Source organism: Schistocerca serialis, chromosome 6 (assembly GCF_023864345.2).
Source record: "Schistocerca serialis cubense isolate TAMUIC-IGC-003099 chromosome 6, iqSchSeri2.2, whole genome shotgun sequence".
Classification (NCBI taxonomy): Eukaryota; Metazoa; Arthropoda; class Insecta; order Orthoptera; family Acrididae; genus Schistocerca; species Schistocerca serialis.
The window spans coordinates 107850603-107871764 of NC_064643.1; the positions used below are offsets into that span (position 1 = coordinate 107850603).

The following is a 21162-nucleotide window of genomic DNA, read 5'->3' on the forward strand; positions in this document are numbered from 1 at the left end:
ACTGGTATAAAGGGCATTCCTGGCCAACAGAAGTCTGTTAGTATCAAACATATGCCTTAACATAAGGAAGAAACTCCTGAGAAAGTGCGTTTGGAGCATAGCATTTTATGGGAGTGAAGTGTGGACTGTGGGAAAACTGGAACAGAATAGAATCGAAGCATTTCAGATGTGGCGCTACAGAAGAATGTTGATAATTAGGTGGACTGATAAGGCAAGAAATGAAGAGGTTTTTCACAGTATTGATGAGGAAAGGAAAATATGGGGAAAGCTGATAAGAGGAAGGGATAGGATGATAGGATCTGTTAAGACATCTGGAAATCTGTTCCATGGTACTGGAGGGAGCTGTAGAGAGTAAAAACTGTAGAGGAAGACAGAGATTGGGATACACCCAGAAAATAATTGAGGACATAGGTTGTAAGGGCTACTCTGAGATGGAGAGTTTGACACAGTAGATGAATTTGCGGTGGGCTGCATCAAACCTGTCAGAAGACTGACGTTGAAAAAGTGTACCAAATTTGGTTGCAACGGATCCAGTGGTTTATAAGGAGATGCTGGACATACACAGATACACTTCTACACATGTCCATTTATACATATACTAGTGTGTCCCTACAGTTTTGTCCATGTATGTGTTTGACATGTTTATTGAACACACCTGTTCCTCCCCTAACTGTGTCTACCTCTTCCATTGTCTGTCCACCTCACCTTCCCATGTTTATCCATCTCTTCCTCCCCATTCTATCTTCATCTCCCCCTCTCCTTGTCCATTTCCGCCACCCTCTCTCTCCAATCATTTCTTCCTCCCCACTGCCTATGACCATATTCTCCTCCATCTCTAACTTCCCATCTCCACCTCCCCCTCTTCCTTCTCCACCTGTCCCTACCTCTCTACACCTTCCACTTGCCTCAAGCACTTACCTCTCCTCTACCTCTGTCCATTCCCTCCTTGCACTGGCTCTGACCATCACCACCATCTATCCATCTCAACTTGTCCCCAGCCACTCCCACTACTGTTCCCACAACTTCTACTCCCTCTACTACACCCACAACAAGCCTTCATGCAGGGCACGCTGGACATAAGTGTCTTGAAGATCATTTATTTGGCCCTAATGTACAGGCCACCCTGCAAAGTAGTTTGATTAAGCTGGCTCATATTATTGCAGCGGAAGATGCTTGTCATGCTGTGCAGCCTTCATGCTGGGACCTGTAAAATTGTTTCTTGCCCCTGGCATGTAGGCTGCCCTGCAAAGTAGGTTGATTTGGCAGGTCGATACTGTTCCCACAGACTATGCCTGTCATGCAGAAAAGCCAATACACCAGAAGCTGGGAAAAACACGCACCTCTACTCCTATTGGTGTTAGGAGGTCATAAGCCCCACTGTGCTGGTACTTGTGAAACCTGTTGTTTCTGTGCCAAATTCGGTTGAAATCGATTTAGGCATTTGGGAGAAGATCTCAGACATATACATATAATGCACATACTGTGTGTGTGTGTGTGTGTGTGTGTGTGTGTGTGTGTGTGTGTGTGTGTGTGTGTGTCTTACAAATAGCTTCGTTCTCTCACAAGTCTATTTCTAGCAGATTGTAAAGTTATTTCTTAGCAAATTTTCTGAGATGATGTTCAGAAGGGATATAAAATATTCTGAACTGATATCTGTTGACAGCCATAACGACTATCTTGTATATCATATCTGATCACGTATTATACTGGGCTTTTCATACATTTGAACGTCACGAATTCATTAGCTTACACAAATTCGATGTCTACCTTGCTGCATGTTAAAGTACTTAATCTTTTTCGTGTGAAATATGCGCCACTTACGAGGTGCATTCAAGTTCTAAGGCCTCCGATTTTTTTTCTAATTAACTACTCACCCGAAATCGATGAAACTGGCGTTACTTCTCGACGTAATCGCCCTGCAGACGTACACATTTTTCACAACGCTGACGCCATGATTCCATGGCAACGGCGAAGGCTTCTTTAGGAGTCTGTTTTGACCACTGGAAAATCGTTGAGGCAATAGCAGCACGGCTGGTGAATGTGCGGCCACAGATAGTGTCTTTTATTGTTGGAAAAAGCCAAAAGTCACTAGGAGCCAGGTCAGGTGAGTAGGGAGCATGAGGAATCACTTCAAAGTTGTTACCACGAAGAAACTGTTGCGTAACGTTAGCTCGATGTGCGGGTGCGTTGTCTTGGTGAAACAGCACACGTGCAGCCCTTCCTGGACTTTTTGTTGCAGTGCAGGAAGGAATTTGTTCTTCAAAACATTTTCGTAGGATGCACTTGTTACCGTAGTGCCCTTTGGAACGCAATGGGTAAGGATTACGCCCTTGCTGTCCCAGAACACGGACACCGAAATTTTTTTGGTGGCGGTGAATCTGTGTGCTTCCATTGAGCTGACTGGCGCTTTGTTTCTGGATTGAAAAATGGCATCCACATCTCATCCATTGCCACAACCGACGAAAAGGAAGTCCCATTCATACTGTCGTTGTGCGTCAACATTGCTTGGCAACATGCCACACGAGCAGCCATGTGCTCGTCCGTCAGCATTCGTGGCACCCACCTGGATGACACTTTTCGCATTTTCAGGTCGTCATGCAGGATTGTGTGCACAGAACCCACAGAAATGCCAACTCTGGAGGCGATCTGTTCAACAGTCATTCGGCGGTCCCCCAAAACAAATCTCTCCACTTTCTCGATCATGTCGTCAGACCGGCTTGTGCGAGCCCGAGGTTGTTTCGGTTTGTTGTCACACGATGTTCTGTCTTCATTAAACTGTCGCACCCACGAACGCACTTTCGACACATCCATAACTCCATCACCACATGTCTCCTTGAACTGTCGATGAATTTCAATTGGTTTCACACCACGCAAATTCAGAAAACGAATGATTGCACGCTGTTCAAGTAAGGAAAACGTCGCCATTTTAAGTATTTAAAACAGTTCTCATTCTCGCCGCTGGCGGTAAAATTCCATCTGCCATACGGTGCTGCCATCTCTGGGACGTATTGACAATGAACGCAGCCTCATATTAAAACAATGCGCATGTTTCTATCTCTTTCCAGTCTGGAGAAAAAGAATTGGAGGCCTTAGAACTTGAATGCACCTTGTACTTTCATTGTACCTTTCTCAGGGGCTTCGTTGCAAATGCTTGACTTGCCTCCATTTATCTTTAGTAAGAAATTTTTAGCAGTCCAGGTATGGCGACGCTGAAGCTGATCTTGGAGCTGTGCAACGGCAGAGGCGCGTTATTAGGTAATGCCGGCAATGGATGAGAACTAACTTTGTTCCTCCACAAATGGAGCCTATAGTGCAGTTTGAGACACTGTAGAGTGTGGTTTACAGTTCATGTCTAATTCTGTCCACAACTGTTTTGCCATCAGTGAACCAAGTCGTCGAAGCCAGTGAGGTCATTAATGGTTTAGTTCAACGTCAGTGGGCATATTTGAAGGCATGAACTGCGTTCGCCAACCTGTGTGAACACTACGGAATAGTTCCGAAAAGACTGTCATGTTTACGACATACCTATCAGAAAAAAGAAAAAGAAAAAATGGGTACTCAGAGTGGCAGATTCAACGTGCTCTCCGCCCAACCACTGCAACACAACCTGTTGAGATGGATGAAGTCACGAGGGGGGAGGTAGGCACTGCATTTATTCCACACACAGGCGCACTCTCGGGGAAAATCGCCCACATTCTGAAGAAACACCAGGTCAGAACTGTGTTTTGTCCTCCAAATAAAACTCGTGCACTGGTGGGGAGCGCCAAAGATGACCTCGGTTTGAGGAAGGCCGGCGTGTACCAGATTCCGTGTCAATGTGGCAAGTCGTGTATTGGTCAGACGATGCGTACCGTCGAGGATCGATGCCGTGAACACCAGAGGCACACTCGACTGATCTATCCGAGCAAGTCGGCGGTCGCTGAACATTGTTTGTCGGAAAATCACGCCATGGAGTATGACCGCACGAGGATTCTGGTACAGACGTCGAGATACTGGGACAGCGTTGTTAGAGAGGCCATCGAAATTCGCACCAATGACGACCTCATAAACTGTGACTGTGGCTATAATCTTAGCAAGGCTTGGGAACCAGCGATTGGGTTAATCAAGAGTAAATCGAGCAAACGTATAGTTGTGACGACCACGGCGGACAGAGCCATCACACCGACGTCATCTCAGACGCCGTCGCAATCTGTCCTACCGCGCCACCGTGGCGCGGGGCACGGACGGCGGAGGGAGCGCGCCGCGGGCGGAGGGTATTTAAATCGGCCGCCGCCGCGACCGAACCCAGTTCCCTCTGAGCAGCCATAGCGTACGGATCTCTGTGCCGGCACGTTCACAGGAGCTCAGTCCGTCGTTCACCTGATGATGGCGACATGTATGATCGCCGAAATATTGTGCCCGTTGGACACTATAGACCGGCAGTACACCCGTGGATATTTTGATTATACCTATCAGAAGTTTAGGCTTGGTGCAAAAAGATCGACACAGTAATTCATGTTGCAGAAATTGCTCAATACACTCCTGTTTTCAGGTCACGCAAACGCCCTTGATAGTAACTGGTGAAGATTTCCAGAAGTCCAATGCCGATTGCTGCGCAAGTTCAAGTATCTACACCTACGTAAATACATCGCAAGCCACCATGTGGTGTATGGCGGAGAGTACCTTGTGCCACTACTAGTCATTTCCCTTCCTGTTCCAGACAGAGCAAGGGAGGAAACACTGTCTATCTGGCTCCATATTATGCCTGATTTCTCTTGTCTCATCTTTTTGTGGTCTTCACGCGAAATGTACGTTGGCAGCAGTAGAAACGTTCTGCAGTCAGCTTGAAATTTTTATCCGAATGAGTGCAGCCACGCTTCACCAGGAAGAAGAGATTTTTTAGGATCAAACTATCACGCAAAGACTGTTGCAGACAGTAACAGTGCAGTAAGTCGAGCAAAAGAATCTCTACCGTCTGTCGATGCAGTGTCATTGCTTCGTAAGACATCAGTTCGAGCTAGTGCATAGCTTTATGTACATATGGTACTGACACACTAGTCTGAAGTGCTAAGCGGAGCTAAATGTTTCCAAGGCCTCTTCTAACTCCTCCAGTTCCGCTGAAACGGGTACCCCGCTTGTCACATTCGGACGAACTGACTGGAGAACAAGTGCCTATTGGAGCGAGTGCCTGCCTGACAATCCGTCCTGTGCAACGCCGTACATGAAATTCCTGTACTCTTAGTTTGCAGTCCAAGCCTCCTCTCACGCATCTTTTCGCCCAGTGAATCCAAAAAACAGTATTAGCTATTCTTTTTATTTCCCATCTGCAACGTAATAAAGAAGACCTTTTGTTCATTTTTGCCAAGTTAGACAGCAGAAACGAGCATACTTTTGAACAATAAAGTTAACTGCCGTCAAAACTCGCTCAACAATATCTATAGCCCATGGAATAAGTCCCACCCTAAGGCACTGTGCCAGGCTCCTACTAGTAGATTATTCGATCGCTCTACCAACATTACTGGTAGATTTGACGCTCGACAGATTATGGCGCAACTTGAAAATGAAGTAGCTGACTTATTTATAAGGCTCTGCCGACGATGGAAATTTTTCGCATTGTACAGTATTTCGATTCACCACACACAGCACCACTAACTTCGAAAGTTACACAAATAAAGCTATCCAAATGGTTCAAATGGCTCTGAGCACTATGGGACTTAACATCTGAGGTCGTCAGTCCCCTAGAACTCAGAAATACTTAAAAGTAACTAAAGGACATCACACACATCCATGCCCGAGGCAGGACTCGAACATGCGACCGTAGCAGTCGTGCAGTAATAAAGCTGTTCTGCAGATCAAGTTGATACATGCAGACCTACGAATATAATAGAAACAAAATTTCAGTCACACCAACACATTTCAGGGCTTAGAACACCGTGTATAATACTAAAACGGCGAAAGCCAAGATTCATGAACAGAAAGTGAAGGGAGATAATTTAATACACAACTGCGTAAGGAAAAATTAATTTTCTCTAGATGATAGACGAAACAGTAAATGCGGAAATTGTATGTCTCAGCAATTTTAGTTGTGACTGAAGATTTTTTCTCAAAATATTATGGTATAGTCATGGAAGACGATCACAAGCTGACTGAACAGTATGTGCTTTGATCGTAACAACAAACTCATTACAAAAATGGGATTCCAGCACTGCAGACGTTCAGCATCATAATGTAGCCAGTTCATAAAGACTTAAAAACGGCATAAATTTTAAAAAAGAACCAATCACCCTACGATGTACAAGTATATTTGTACCGCCAAGCTTAAGATAGCATTCATATAATCTACCTGAGCCGGCCGAAGTGGCCGTGCGGTTAAAGGCGCTGCAGTCTGGAACCGCAAGACCGCTACGGTCGCAGGTTCGCATCCTGCCTCGGGCATGGATGTTTGTGATGTCCTTAGGTTAGTTAGGTTTAACTATTTCTAAGTTATAGGGGACTAATGACCTCAGCAGTTGAGTCCCATAGTACTCAGAGCCAATCTACCTGAATCCAAGGAAAGTCAGATTTTTTCTATATTAGTGTTTGCTGCCAAATTATACTGGGCGACTGTACTTGTAATTCCATTATAACTTCGGTCACATCTTGCAGACACTTACCAGAATCTCGTTTGTATTGGACTGGAAGCAGCATTATTTGTTATGTGCCATAGTTTATCATCTGTCTGATTTCTAGGAACTGACGATACGCAACAGTAACTATTGAGCAAGAAAAGTCACAAACGCTGAGGTTACGTCGTTAGTTCAACATGTTACTAACTACCAACGCTGTATTACAATTTGGTAAATCACAACAAGGGTACTAGAATCCTTATCCCAGCACATCTCAAACTATTCATCTTTGGATTGACCTTTTGCCGTCTTTGTCCCGGAATGGATACATTTCACATTCGGTTTCTTGCCAATTTGTCCATCACAACCAGTGAATTGTGGACTTCAATTAAAGCCTGCTGATAGGCAAGGTGGGAGAAACATTTCAAACGCTTATTAATTCACTTTCATAACATACATACTATCTCATTTCTGCTAGTAGTAGGTTTATAAAATATTGATTCTTGCGCTGAATTAGTCGTACTTGACAGAAACTTGAAACTCTTTGTTTGTATCGGTGTCAGTCAAATGTTGAATCAGTTTCAGGTTTACAGTACAGCCATTTGATGTACATGCAATTCTTTGCCCACTAAATCAGACAAGAATTCTGAGGAGAAGACCTTCTACAAACAACACACATTCTTCAAGGGAACGACACAGTCAATGCCAGAGCGCACGCATACACCGTACATTTATCACCAAATTTGTGTCGCCACAACTATCTCCCAATGTCAGTACTTACACAGACACACACCAACAGGAACCCAGCTCCGCGTCTGGAAGCCGATGACTGACTGGCAGTGCGTGCTGTCTTATAGGGCTCTTGGCAACTAACGCGTTTACCGGAGGAGGAGAGGCGAGTAATATCACCGTGCCCCCTCCCCACCCGACAAGCCGCAGAACACGTTAAAGGAATGAAATCAAGTTTAATGCGGGGGAATCACCTGATGCACAGACTTCCCGCTAACTCAGCGAAAACAAGTTTCGGCGTTACCGGCTACGCGTGGCTGATACAACAGAACTTGTAAGGAAAGAGGTTGCGTGGTGTCACAATACCTCATGATAAAGATTCTGTTGTCTTTTTCCTTTTCTTTGTGCGGCTGCAAAAGTCTACGCGGGAAACACCAAGGTCTTCTACGAAGAATGCAGCTATGGACGCGTGCTGCAAACTGAACAAGACCGCTCTTTGTTGGTTGTCACGATAGTCTAACATAACAGTCGCGACTCTCCGTCTCATTTTCGTTGTCCCCAGCGATAGCAGCACCTCGAGCGACCAGCAAGCAATACTTCTGAATACGATATGGGATGGGTGCGATGCAAACATTTATACTGATTTTTAACACAGTTTTTGCAATAGAGAGTGAACGTAGTGTCATAAAAATCGACAATGACTATAAAATTACAGCACATCTATGATTATTTAGTTTCCTAAGGACCCTAGGAGATACGAAACGGTGCATTACAGGGCAGTTTATTTACGATTCTCTTGCAACATACAGACATTTCGTGAGTAACGTCCTTTACCTCCAGTAGCAAACTACTTCTGGTACATACCAGAAGACCCGATCTTTTACAAAAAGACGTCGTATATCCATCCAGTTTCGTTCGCTACGTTTTCAGCCAAATCAGTGAATGTAGTCGGTAGGAAACCTATCTGGAATGTAAGAGCACAGTCATAAAACTATTTCCCAACACAGCAGAAAACAATTCCACGATTGCTGTTAGATCTGAGCCACAAATGGCAAGAATATCAAGCACATTTGCTTTCGAAGCAAACGTAATTACATTTACAAAAATATTCGTCTATAAGAAAGTCAAGGGAAGAGTAAGAAAGGGCGAACTATTAAACTCCATAACAATATTCACCCCCCCCCCCCTTCGCCCTTGAGCCATGGACCTTGCTGTTGGTGGGGAGGCTTGCGTGCCTCAGCGATACAGATAGCCGTACCGTAGGTGCAACCACAACGGAGGGGTATCTGTTGAGAGGCCAGACAAACGTGTGGTTCCTGAAGAGGGGCAGCAGCCTTTTCAGTGGCTGGATGATTGACTGATCTTGCCTTGTAACATCAACCAAAACGTCCTTGCTGTGCTGGTACTGCGGACGGCTGAAAGCAAGGGGAAACTATAGCCGTAGATTTTCTCGAGGACATACACCTTTACTGTATGGTTAAACGATGATGGCGTCCTCTTGGGTAAAATATTCCGGAGATAAAATAGTCCCCCATTCGTATCTCCGGGTGGGGACTGCTCAGGAGGACGTTATCAGCACTGGCGTTCTACGGATCGGAGCTTGGAATGTCAGATCCCTTAATCGGACAGGTAGGTTAGAAAATTTAAAAAGCGAATAGTTAGGATAAAGTTAGATATAGTGGGAATTAGTCAAGTTCGGTGGCAGGACGTACAGTACTTCTGGTCAGATGAATACAGCGTTATAAACACAAAATCAAATAACGGTGATGCAGGAGTAGATTTAATAATGAATAAAAAATATGAACGAGGATAAGTTACTACAAACAGCATAGTGAACGCATTATTGTAGCCCAGATAGACACCAAGTCCACGCCTACAACAGTAGTACAAGTTTATATGCCAACCAGCTCCGCAGATGATGAAGAGATTGAAGAATGTATAATCCGATAAAAGAAATTATTCAGATAGTTAAGGGAAACGAAAACTTAGCAATACTTGATTGCGACTGTAGGAAAAGGAAGAGATGGAAAAGTAGTAGGTGAATATGGACTGCTGGTAAGGAACGAAAGGGGAAGCTACCAGGTAGAATTTTGTACAGAGCGTAATTTTATCGTAGCTAACACTTGGTTTAAGAATCATGAAAGAAGATTGTATATGTGGAAAAGGCCTAGAGACACTGGAAAGTTTCAGATAGATTAGATAATGGTAAGACAGAGATTTACGATCCAGGTTTTAAATTGTAAGACATTTCCAAGGGACTCTGATCACCATTTATTATGAACTGAAGATTAAAATAGAAGAAAATGCAACTAGATGGGAATTAAGGAAATGGGACCTAGATGAACTGAAAGGACCAGAGTTGTAGAGAGTTTTAGAGAGAGTATTAGGGAACGATTGACAAGAACAGGGGAAAGAAATACAGTACAAGAGGAATGGGTAGCTTTGAGAGATGAAATAGGGATTTTGGAGCATATACTGTATTCGAACATTCGAACATTATGAATCACATTGAAGAAAATGATTTATTGATACATAACCAACATGGATTCAGAAAATATCGTTCTTGTGCTAGCTCTTTATTCCCATGAAGTAATGAGTGCTGTCGACAAGGGATCTCAGATCGATTCCATATTCCGATATTTCCAGAAGGCTTTTGATACCGTTCCTCACAAGCGACTATTAACCAAATTACGTGTATATGGAGTATCGTCTCAGTTGTGTGACTGAATTCGTGATTTCCTCTTAGAAAGGTCACAGTTCGTAGTGATAGACGGTAAATCCTCGAGTAAAACAGAAGTGATATCTGGCGTTCCGCAAGGTAGTGTCATAGGCCCTCTGCTGTTCCTGATTTACGTAGATGATCTAGGTGATAATCTGAGCAGCCCCCTCAGATTGTTTGCAGATGATGCTGTAATTTACTGTCTAGTAAAATCGTCAGACGATCAATTCCAATTACAAAATGATCTAGAGAGAATTTCTGTATGGTCTGAAAAGTGGCAACTGGCTCTAAACAAAGGAAAGTGCGAGGTCATCCACAAGGGTACTAAAGGAAATCCGATAAATTTTGGGTATACGATAAATCGCACAAATCTAAGGGCTATCATTTCGACTAAATACCTAGGAATTACAAATACGAGGAACTTAAATTGGAAAGACCACATAGATAATATTGTGGGGAAGGCGAACAAAGACTGCGCTTTGTTGGCAGAACACTTAGAAGGTGCGACAAACCCACTGAAGAGACAGCCTACGTTACACTTTTTCATCCTCTGCTCGAATATTGCTGCGCGGTATGGGATCCCTACCAGGTAGGATTGACGAAGGACATCGAAAAAGTGCAAAGAAGGGCAGCTCGTTTCGTGTTAATGCGCAATAGGGATGAGAGTGTCACTGATACGATACTCGAGTTCGGGTGGCACTCACTGAAACAAAGGCGGTTTCATTTGCGGCGAGATCTATCAACGAAATCTCAATCACCAACTTTATCTTCCGAAAACGAAATAATTTTGTTGACACCCACCTACGTAGGGAGGAATGATCATATAATAAAGTAAGAGAAATCAGAGCTCGTACGGAAAGATTTAGGTGTTCCTTTTTCGCAAGCTCCATTCGAGAGTGGAATGGTAGGGAAGTACTATGAAAATGGTTCGATAAACCGTATGGCACTTATGTGTGAAATACAGAGTAACAATGTAGATGTAGATGTAGGTGTAGAACCAGCCATGACAAAACTCTTCTATCTGGTGAGCAAGATGTATGAGGCAGGTGAAATATCCTCAGACATCGAATATAATAATCCCAATTCCAAAGAAAGTAGGTTCTGACAGGTGTGAAAATAACCGAATTATCAGTTTAACAAGTCACGGATGCAAAACACTAACTGGTAGAATTCGACCTCGGAAAAGATCAGTTTAGATTCCGGAGAAATGTAGGAACACGCGAGGCAATGTTAAACCTACGGCTCCTAATAGAAGATGGTTAAAGAAAGCCAAACAACGTTTATAGCATTTGTTGACTTAGATAGAGCTTTTAACAGTGTTGACTAGAATGCTCTCTTTCAAATTCTGAAGGTGGCAGGTGTATAATACAGGGAGCGAAAGGTTATTTACAATTTGTACAGAAATCAGACTGCAGTTACGAGTCGAGGGCCATGAAAGGGAAGCAGTGGTTGAGATGGGAGTAGGACAGGGTTGTGCCAAACTCCAATGCTATTCAATCTGTATATTGAGCAACCAGTAAAGGAAACAAAAGAAAAAATTGGAGTACAAATTAAAATCCATACAGATGAAATATAAACCTTGAGGTTTGCCAATGACATTGTAATTCTGTCAGAGACAGCATAGGACCTGGAAGAGCAGTTGAACGGAATGGACAATGCCTTGTAGGGATATAAGATGAACATCAACAAAAGCAAAACGAGGATAATGGAATGTAATCTAATTAAATCAGGTGATTGTGACTGTATTAGATTAGGAAATGAGACACCTAAAGTAGCAAAATGTGTTTTGCTGTTATTTTGAAGAAGAGAAATTTGTTAACATCGAGTACAGATTCAAGTGTCAGGAAGACTTTTCTGAAAGTATTTATATCGACTGTAGCCATGAATGTATGTGAAACATGGACGGTAAACAGTTTAGACAAGAAGAGAACAGAAGATTTTGAAATGAGGTGGTATTGAAGAATGGTGACGATTAAATGGTTAGATCATGTAACTAATAAGGAGGTACTGAATAGAATTGAGGAGAAGAGGAATTTGTGGCACATTTGACTATAAGAAGGGATCGGTTGGTAGGATATGTTCTGAGGCACTGAGGGATCGCCAGCTTAGTACTGAAGGGAGACCAAGAGAAGAAAACACTAAGCAGATTCCAAAGGATGTAGGTTGCAGATAAAGAGGCTTGCACAGGATAGAGTAGCATGGAGAGCTGCATCAAACCAGTCTCTGGACTGAAGACCACAACAACAGTATTGGAACAAGGCCTGTTCTACCCCACAGTTCCATTACAAAAACGTCATCCAAGATGGCGGCGATGGCGTCACCCCCTCCCCAGGCAAGTTCAACCCCACAGGAACGCCCAAAAGTTCCGTCACGATGACGTTTCCAAGATGGCGGTCATGACGTCATCCAAGATGGCGTCGATTACATCATCCAAGATGACCGCCGTGACATCATTCAAGATGGCGGATTTTGGTGGGATGTTTGTATTTTGGTGGGAAGAAAGTCAATTGGGCAAAATCCACTAGCCTAACCCCCTCCCCTACCACAGAAAATGGCAGGAAGTTCAAATTCCAACAGGATAATGCACCACACCATGGTTATCTCTACTAATCAAAGAAAATCGCGGGAAGATAGCTCACTTGGGCTACCTCCACTAACCTAAATCAACTGACTGCCACTTCCTCCCACGAAATGGCGCCATGTTTGAATTTTGGCGGTAAACAAAGATCACTTGGCGGTTTCGCTATTAACCTAAGAAAATTGCGAGAAGATAGATCATTTCTACTATCCTAAGTCATCGGACCATCACCTCCTCCTACGAACTGGCGCCAAGTTCAAATTCCAATAGGGTAACGCATCACATCTCAGTTATCTCTACTAATGAAAGAAAATCGCATGAAGATAGCTGACTTGGGCTACCCACAGTAACCTAAGACGGCCGACCGCCACTTCCTCCTATGAACTGGCGCCAAGTTTGAATTTTGGCAGTAAACAAAGCTCACTTGGGGTTTCGCTACTAATCTAAGAAAATGGCGTGAAAGAAAGGACACTTGTACTAACCTCACTCGCCCAACCGTCACCTCCTCCTAAGGATTCGTGAGCAAAAAAGGACTTGTCTGTATTATTTGAACAATTTCATCCATGTGTCCCTGCCACTGGATCCAGAGCCCAACTGACTTAGTGCACATAGCCAACAGCAGAGGGTGCTCTCGTGAAGTCAGGTGATGACACAAGTACCGCAACCCATGATGGCAGCACCCAGTGTATTCACCAAGAGATGGGGACTCCAACTTGCTTAGTACATATCGTCACAGCCAGAGGGCGCTACCGTGACGTCAGGTGATGACCCAAAAACCGTTATTCAAGATGGCTGCATACATTTTGTTCGCCATATGCTATAGGTCAAACTAACGTCACCCCTGTAGTCAAGCACTGAGAGACAGATGGTGTAATGCTTTCTCTCTCGCGTTTCTATAACGACGTGTGCTATGCGTGTAGACCCTGCAGGCGCCACACATAGTCCTCTGGAAGTATGCTAGCGAATGTAACTGAACACATATGACACCCACATTGGGCATCTAACCTATCAATTAATTAAGTACTTAATTCCAATCCAATTTTAGTGATATTCCATAAATGAATGTACTATTTGGATATTCAATTATCAAATGAGGATTTACACTAGGAGCACAGTGTTCATTCATGAGGTAGCAGCCTCAACCTATAGGATGCTGCACTCCTATTGACTACTGCATTAGTCACGTGATTCTATGTCATAGAACCCTAGATGATGGTCTGTAGAAGGAAAATGGCGCGAAAATGACTGAGGCTGCGCTGGGCTGCTGGGGAGAGTAAGGAAATTTATTTTTGAACATTTTATTTAGGGATGGAGTACACTTGTAACACTGATACAAAACACACGCTCTCACATGCTTGGGGTCATCTCACACAGCACACAGACCTACAAACTATTTCTAAATAACGCTCTCCAGACACGCAAACAACTCCTAAATTAACCAAATAATTTCAGTACACACTTGCAGACTACTCCTAAATAACGCAGCACAGTGATGTGTAGACACGCCCAGTACTCATAGACTGTCCAAATAGCGCATGGCACAGCCTACAGGCCCGCTCACAAAAGAATGTAATCAACAAGTGCAAGCACTGCCCCCCCCCCCCCCCCCCCCCACACGCTGTCCACCGGACCGCAAAGTGACACAGCCGTCAGCTGTCAAACCATGCACAGGCCCCTGCTCGGGTCCCGCAAGCATGAGGCGGCCACATACATTTCTTACTTGATTTCTGAGAAATTCCTATCCAAATACCTCTTCACCTATACTCACGTCCTGGCGCGACTGGCCAACGACGTGCGCGCTGTCACAGTCGCGGTGAAAGTTGCATCTTGACGCCATTGATGATGCAATCGGACGGGATCGAAGACTCATTTACAGACCGCAGATTCTCCAAGCTTGGCCGCGCTCTAACTGCAGTCCGGTGAAGAGAAGGAACACAAACAGTGCTAGTAGATGATTTGGCGATTGAGGTTGTAAGAAGAAAAATGTACATTAGCTTCTCAGATCTCTAGTGTTAAGCTATCCTCTAGAAATGATCTCAATCATTTGGAATCAGGTCTCTCCACTCCAGCACATAGCTGCATATGATCACACCCAAAAATGAATCATATTTATGGCACTCCCAGATCTCGAAACGAGTCACCTTTTCTGAACCTAGCTGCTACAGTAGAATTGCAACGGGGTTTTAGTCACCCCCTACGCATCTTGCGAACTGAGCAGAAGTCAGAGAAAGACATACCCAGCACCTTCCGCAACCAGTGTAGAAACAGAACGACCCGAGTTAGTGCAAAAGGACAGTGTTTTGACCGTTCGATGGAAATGCGCGCAATGCCGTACATCCCCAAACTACGTACAAGTACTACAGATCCATGTCCATTCAAATCAAACAGCCCAACATGCTATCATCGTTATTGTCTACCCCACACATAGAAAAATTACGAAATCTAAAAGATCATCCCATTTAGAAGTCAGCTAGGCACCGATTTGGGCACAATGACGCGTAGCTGCAGCGCGGTCCAGGGCAGAGAAACAAATTTCCCAATGCTTCCCGAGAATAGCCATCCAAGCATTCCTAATGGTTTACCAAGTGCCTCACCGAATTTACACTACAAACTGCTACTTCTGCTAACACCTATTAAATATACAGGCGCTGCAGAGGCCACTAAAATTTGACCAGCTATACTCTAGGTGAATGATCTTATTCCGCAGACTATCCTAACTCGCATGAGACGCTCCTTCTGGTCTTGGTTCAAACACTGTTTTCCAACACGCTTTTGTACAATGCCAAACATTTCGTTTTTCTGCCACGACTTCGAGGCCAGCGTCAGGTTCTAAACTGACATTAATAAGTTCTGATCTATGGCCTTTCGCAGGAAATTTGTCATAGATCTCGAAACTACAGTCCGAAGGTGATTCACGAGCTTTACATTTATACTCTCACATTGACGGAATAGCTCATGACTCTGGATTCTGCACTCGTGTACACGACCAGTGTTTCGTCGCTATCCACCCAGAAGTTGCTGTCCACACACGAAAACTTTTTCCCCAGCTCAAACAAGCAATATCAGTTAATTATTCTGTGGTAACCAGTGCACGGATGGAATGGAAAAGACAACATTCATGTACTGTAATAATAAGCATCATAGCTGATAGCGCGAACAGTTTTACAGTAACTTCAACACCGGCCAGTGATATGACAGCATGTTCCCCCAATTTCAGTATAGTAGCTAAATCACCTTTCTCCACGTTGCGAGTAATAGTGTGATCATGGATAGATGACTGTGCAGTACATCCATTCAGTGTTAATTCTTGAACACATAAATCATCAAAGTATACCAGACAGCGCTACACGTATTTCTGTCACATCGAGAACAGTACGTAATTTACGATCTGTCTCTCTGCCTATGGGAGTCACAGAGCATTCTCAATGTCTTAGGGTAAAATTAGAGAGTGAAAGACCCTACTCACATTGTCACTGACCAACCCGCCATGCAATGCCGTTAGTGAATTAATCTCCAACTGACCAGAAGGAGACCGCTTGTGAATCCTCACCATACAGTCACATACGGGGAGTGCAATGGCTCTTAGTGCACAACACGCGGTTTAACGGTACCCCAAATTCAACAGTTACGTGTATTCGCTTCTCCCTGCTGTGTAAAATGTGCCTCGTCACTCCATAGAATATTTCCCGACCACATGCCATCAACTTAGATCCTTGCCAGAAACCGAAAAACAAATTCCGAACGTTACTGCGGATCATAAAGTCTCAGTTGCCGCACCATCTGGATCTTGTATAGCTACCAGTCTTATACGGACTTCAAAACTCTGCGTGCTGTTGACCATAGGATGGACAATTCTCGTGACACTTACAAATAATATAAATAATAGTATTGCTTCTGTGTGTGACGATGAAAATAAAGATCAGTTAATTAATAATATTTCAAAGTATTAAGATTAAACAATGTTATTTCCTCACACGTTGTTTGGCGTACGAACAATGGCATTGGCGGCTGAGGTTGTGCATTTGCTAAGTATTTTTGTATTACCGTGTGCCTTGCAAGTTTCCAAAACAAAATATCAGATTCGTTGCTGTAAAATTGCCGTGAAGATTGAATTGTTTCTTTTATGCTAGGATTTTATAGTTTTCCATCACATTGCACACAAACCTCTGCCATGTCACAGCCACTTACATCGTTGTTAAAACTACTAAAATGCAAAAAAGACGTAGAGATTAATGGAATATACAGGGTGAGCACAGAGTCTTGCCCTGATTATAAAAATTTATAACAGAATAACCGTTTGACATAATAAGTTACATTTCATGCCCTTACATAGGTTAGTATTACTAGTGTTTTTTAAGAGCAGTTACATTAGTAAACCTCAACGTGCGCTCTCTTGGTAGCTCGGAGAATGTCGAGACGGTATTCCAGTTCCCGCCAGGTGTTTCGTAACATGTGTCCTGTCACAGTACCCATAGCGGCTTGTATCCTAGCCTTCAGTTCGTCGACGTCAGCAGACGTCAGCAACTGATGTGACGAAGACTCTGTCCTTGATAGAGCCCCAGAAAAAAAGTCAATGGGCGTAATGACTGGAGAGGGGAGTAATGTACAGATCGGTGGATTGGAAGGAACGGTCCGACACCCTGGCCACCCCACTCTCCAGACATTACGCCCCTTGACTCTTTTTTTCTGGGGCTATATCAACGACAGAGTCTTCGTCACACCAGTTGCTGACGTCGACGAACTGAAGGCTAGGATACAAGCTGCTGTGGGTACTGTGACAGAACACATGTTACGAAACACCAGGCGGGAACTGGAACACCGCCTCGACATTCTCTGAGCTATCAAGGGAGCACACGGTGAGGTTTACTAAAGTAAGTGGTCTTAAAAAAGAAACTAGTAACACTAACCTGTGGAACGGTATAAAATGTAAATTATTATGTGAAACAGTTATTCTGTAATAAATTGTTATAATCAGGGCAAGACTTTGTGCTCACCCTGTATGTTCAAGAACTGACATATGCACATAAATTATGAATAGACACTTACATATAAATAATAATTGTTGCTTGGCAGTATAGTAATATAAATGAGTACGTCGATGCGCCTCTTTAAATCTGCCTATGTGCAGTATGTAAGAAAATGTGTGGAGTTACGGAGCAGTGACAAAATGCGTCCGTACAGAAGCAGATTATCTCACCACATCATTAGTGCGAGAGGAGTCAGAGTTGAAGTACAATATTAAAACATTTGCTGTTTTTTTCATCACAACTACATATTGTTATTCGATGGCGCTTCATATCACGTCTTTGACAGAGTGAAAAAATTATATTATATCTTTCGCGTGCAGATGAGCCCCTAAACCCTGCACGAACACTAACACTACCTGGGGAACGTACTGCATCGTCAGTTACAGAAACAGCAACCTCGTCAATAACTTCCATCACAATAGGATGGCTTCCATGTGCCACACTAAGCTCACCCTTATTTTGGAATTTCATTGTTTTCTTTAAACAATTTAATCACACCAGCCCTTCCCTCCGACCTTACAGTCGGTGATGCTCTCTCATTGCATCGCTGCAACTGCTGCCATTCACATAAAACCGGTTCTCTAACAGCGCACGGTCTCTCTTCTCGATATCCATACCGTTCACTCACGGTATGGCTTGTCAAATGATGACATGGAAGTCACACCGTCATACGAACATCATACAGCACCAGATTAGCACATGGTGGTCACAATTCGAACTGATTTGTCGTCCAGCGCCGGCCGCGGTGGCCGTGCGGTTCTGGCGCTGCAGTCCGGAGCCGCAAGGCTGCTACGGTCGCAGGTTCGAATCCTGCCTCGGGCATGGGTGTGTGTGATGTCCTTAGGTTAGTTAGGTTTAAGTAGTTCTAAGTTCTAGGAGACTTATGACCTAAGATGTTGAGCCCCATAGTGCTCAGAGCCATTTTTTTGTCGTCCAGCGTAAATCGTTTCCGCATTAACGCACTAGCATATCTACCAAGTTTACCTGCCTTAAAATAATTACAGCCCACACTGCACCTCCGTGTGTAAAGCACTGTCTTCAGGCCACGAGTGGCCTACCGGGACCATCCGACCGCCGTGTCATCCTCAGTCGAGGATGCGGATAGGAGGGGCGTGGGGTCAGCACACCGCTCTCCCGGTCGTTATGCTGGTGTTCTTGACTGAAGCCGCTACTATTCGGTCGAGTAGCTCCTCAATTGGCATCACGAGGCTGAGTGCGCCCCGAAAAATGGCAACAGCGCATGGAGGCCTGGATGGTCACCCATCCAAATACCGACCACGCCCGACAGCGCTTAATTTCGGTGATCTCACTGGAACCGGTGTATCCACTGCGGCAAGGCCGTAGCCCACCTTCGTGTGTAGCTCCACTTTAATTATAACCACCCGGTATTACTGGGCCACCGAGAATATGCACTGGCTGAGGCAGACTGAACATCAGACGCAGTGAAGAGTGAAAGCTTGGTGCTGGACTATTAGTGACTACCTGACCTGCCGTTACTTTAATGAAGAGCCTTAGCAGATACAGATACGCACAATTTCTTGCGAAAGTGCTAACAGCTCTCCTAGAGAAAGCGGCCCACGTGTATGTGTGGGGTACCAGAACGATGCATGCCCGGCTCAATACCAACTTGTGGCCAGGAAAGCGCTCACCCTGCTCTTTCCTGGTCGCTGGATAAGATGTGAAGGTGTCATCAATTTGTCTGCGCGCTCTCCTGATATAACGCCACTGCACTTTTTCTCTTACAAAGATAAACCCAGACATGAGGTCCATGGACAAGTGTCGACGACCCAAGATGATTTTAAACATTTCATTTTTTCCGTACATGCATTGTTTCCGTCGAAAAGACGACTTCGGTCTATCCAGTAGTCGTTGCACCAGCGGCTGCAAACGTATATTATACTAGACGGTGCTATTTCCAACACTTGATGCTATAAGTTTAATCTTAATTACGTAGGTGTGGCCACATTTTAGTGGTGTCGTTTTCTTGCTGTTGCTGTGGACATTAAGCTCATGTTACGAACTTATCATTAAACAAACTTTATATATCAATTTCCTGCGTTAGAAACAAAATTAGTTTTTGAAGTGTACCTTTCTTTCAAGGTTCTGGCAGAAAGAAGACCGTAATTTTAATCTTCTTTAACTGGTGAATCATCATCTTGTGACCGAAGCTCAGTGTTCCTTTGTTTATGCTTCTTACTAAACAGAATGATTCAGCTGCCTCTACCTACAGCTTTTATGCAACTCACTACGCCTCCAGAAACCACGTGCTAGATTTTCAGATTCTCTCGCTCAGTACACGTTAACTATTAGTGCTACAGAAAAAATGAACAGGACCTTTTTGTAGGAAATTTAACATAGTTAACTAAATTTTACGTTAGGATACGTTTTCGCTTGAGGTCACGGTCTTCGTGCTATTCAAGAGAAATGCGTTTGAAGGTCACATTGTATGTTTTTCTTGAATAATTTGAAAACTACGGCCTCTAGCGAAATGTACCCGAGTAAAAATTTAACTACATTAAATTCCCCACAAAAACGTACTGTTAATTTTTTTCTGTAGTACTAACAGACTGCGCATGGCGAGAAAGAGGATATGAAAATCTTGTGCATGGTATTTGAAGGCATTGTTGGTTGAATAAAAGGTGTAGGTAGGGGCAGTCTGTATAATCGTGGTGACTAATCCTTAGATGCCCCATTCTTTTTCTGCAGAAGATCCAGCCACACGTAGCCAGGTGTGATTAGTATCAGTTGCAAAACAAATTTCTTCTCCGTTATTCTGCTTTTGTGAACAGACTCTGTTATCTGTGTAAAACTGGGGCGCACATTAGCTTGATGCAGCAGTTTCGCATGATACAGCGATCGTTTCTAAATGTTGTTTATTTCTCCGAAACTACTAATCGGATCTGAAAGAGTGAAAAGCCGTTGCATTTTCCTCTTTTAGAAGAGAAATTACTGTAGTTCAGTATCAAAATCATTTCGGATAAAACAAAATTATGATTCTTAAACTGTTCAGGAAATTTCTTATGAGAACAGATTGGTTTCTTTCCTATTTTCCGAACTTCGTAGGAGCTATCCTCCATACTTTACAACTTTGAGTTAGCGCCACTACCAGAAAATGGAGAACATGCGATCTGTCGAAATATTTTGTTAAACTATTGCGACACCGTCCGATTTATCATTCAATGTCTGCAGAAATATTTATAGTGTCGGGAAAGCCATAAATGGAATAAATGTCGTCCTTTGTGGTTTAATATGTTCTGTGCTTTGTTTCAGACTAGATGAGAAGTCAACACTACACTTACTTAGATAGGTGTGGGAAGTCATCCTAAACCACTCTTGGTTTGGCTGGTATATCAGATCAAGAGTAATTAACTCTGAATACAGATTATAGTAGCGTAGTAGAGCATTAGCATCGACGAGTTATTACTGCTCCACCAGAGCAGAATGCTGCTACCTAGAAGCCAAAAGACGTACCTATTTAGGATATTTCATTTAATTTAGTGATCACACTGCCTTGTACACTCCCCC

The 21162-nt window shown here is 43.7% G+C and overlaps 1 long non-coding RNA gene across 2 annotated transcripts in view; it reads right to left on the reverse strand.

Moving 5' to 3' along the window:
- LOC126483612 (uncharacterized) overlaps positions 1-7520 on the reverse strand; it is a 101751-nt gene extending 94231 nt beyond the window's left edge. Inside the window, exon 1 of one of the 2 annotated variants that reach the window (XR_007587745.1) lies at positions 7366-7509. This is a non-coding gene — a long non-coding RNA (uncharacterized LOC126483612). Of the gene's footprint in view, positions 1-7365 lie in introns of both variants that reach the window. The other variant, XR_007587744.1, reaches the window with a different exon arrangement.
- Between the last annotated feature and the right edge of the window lie 13642 nt (positions 7521-21162).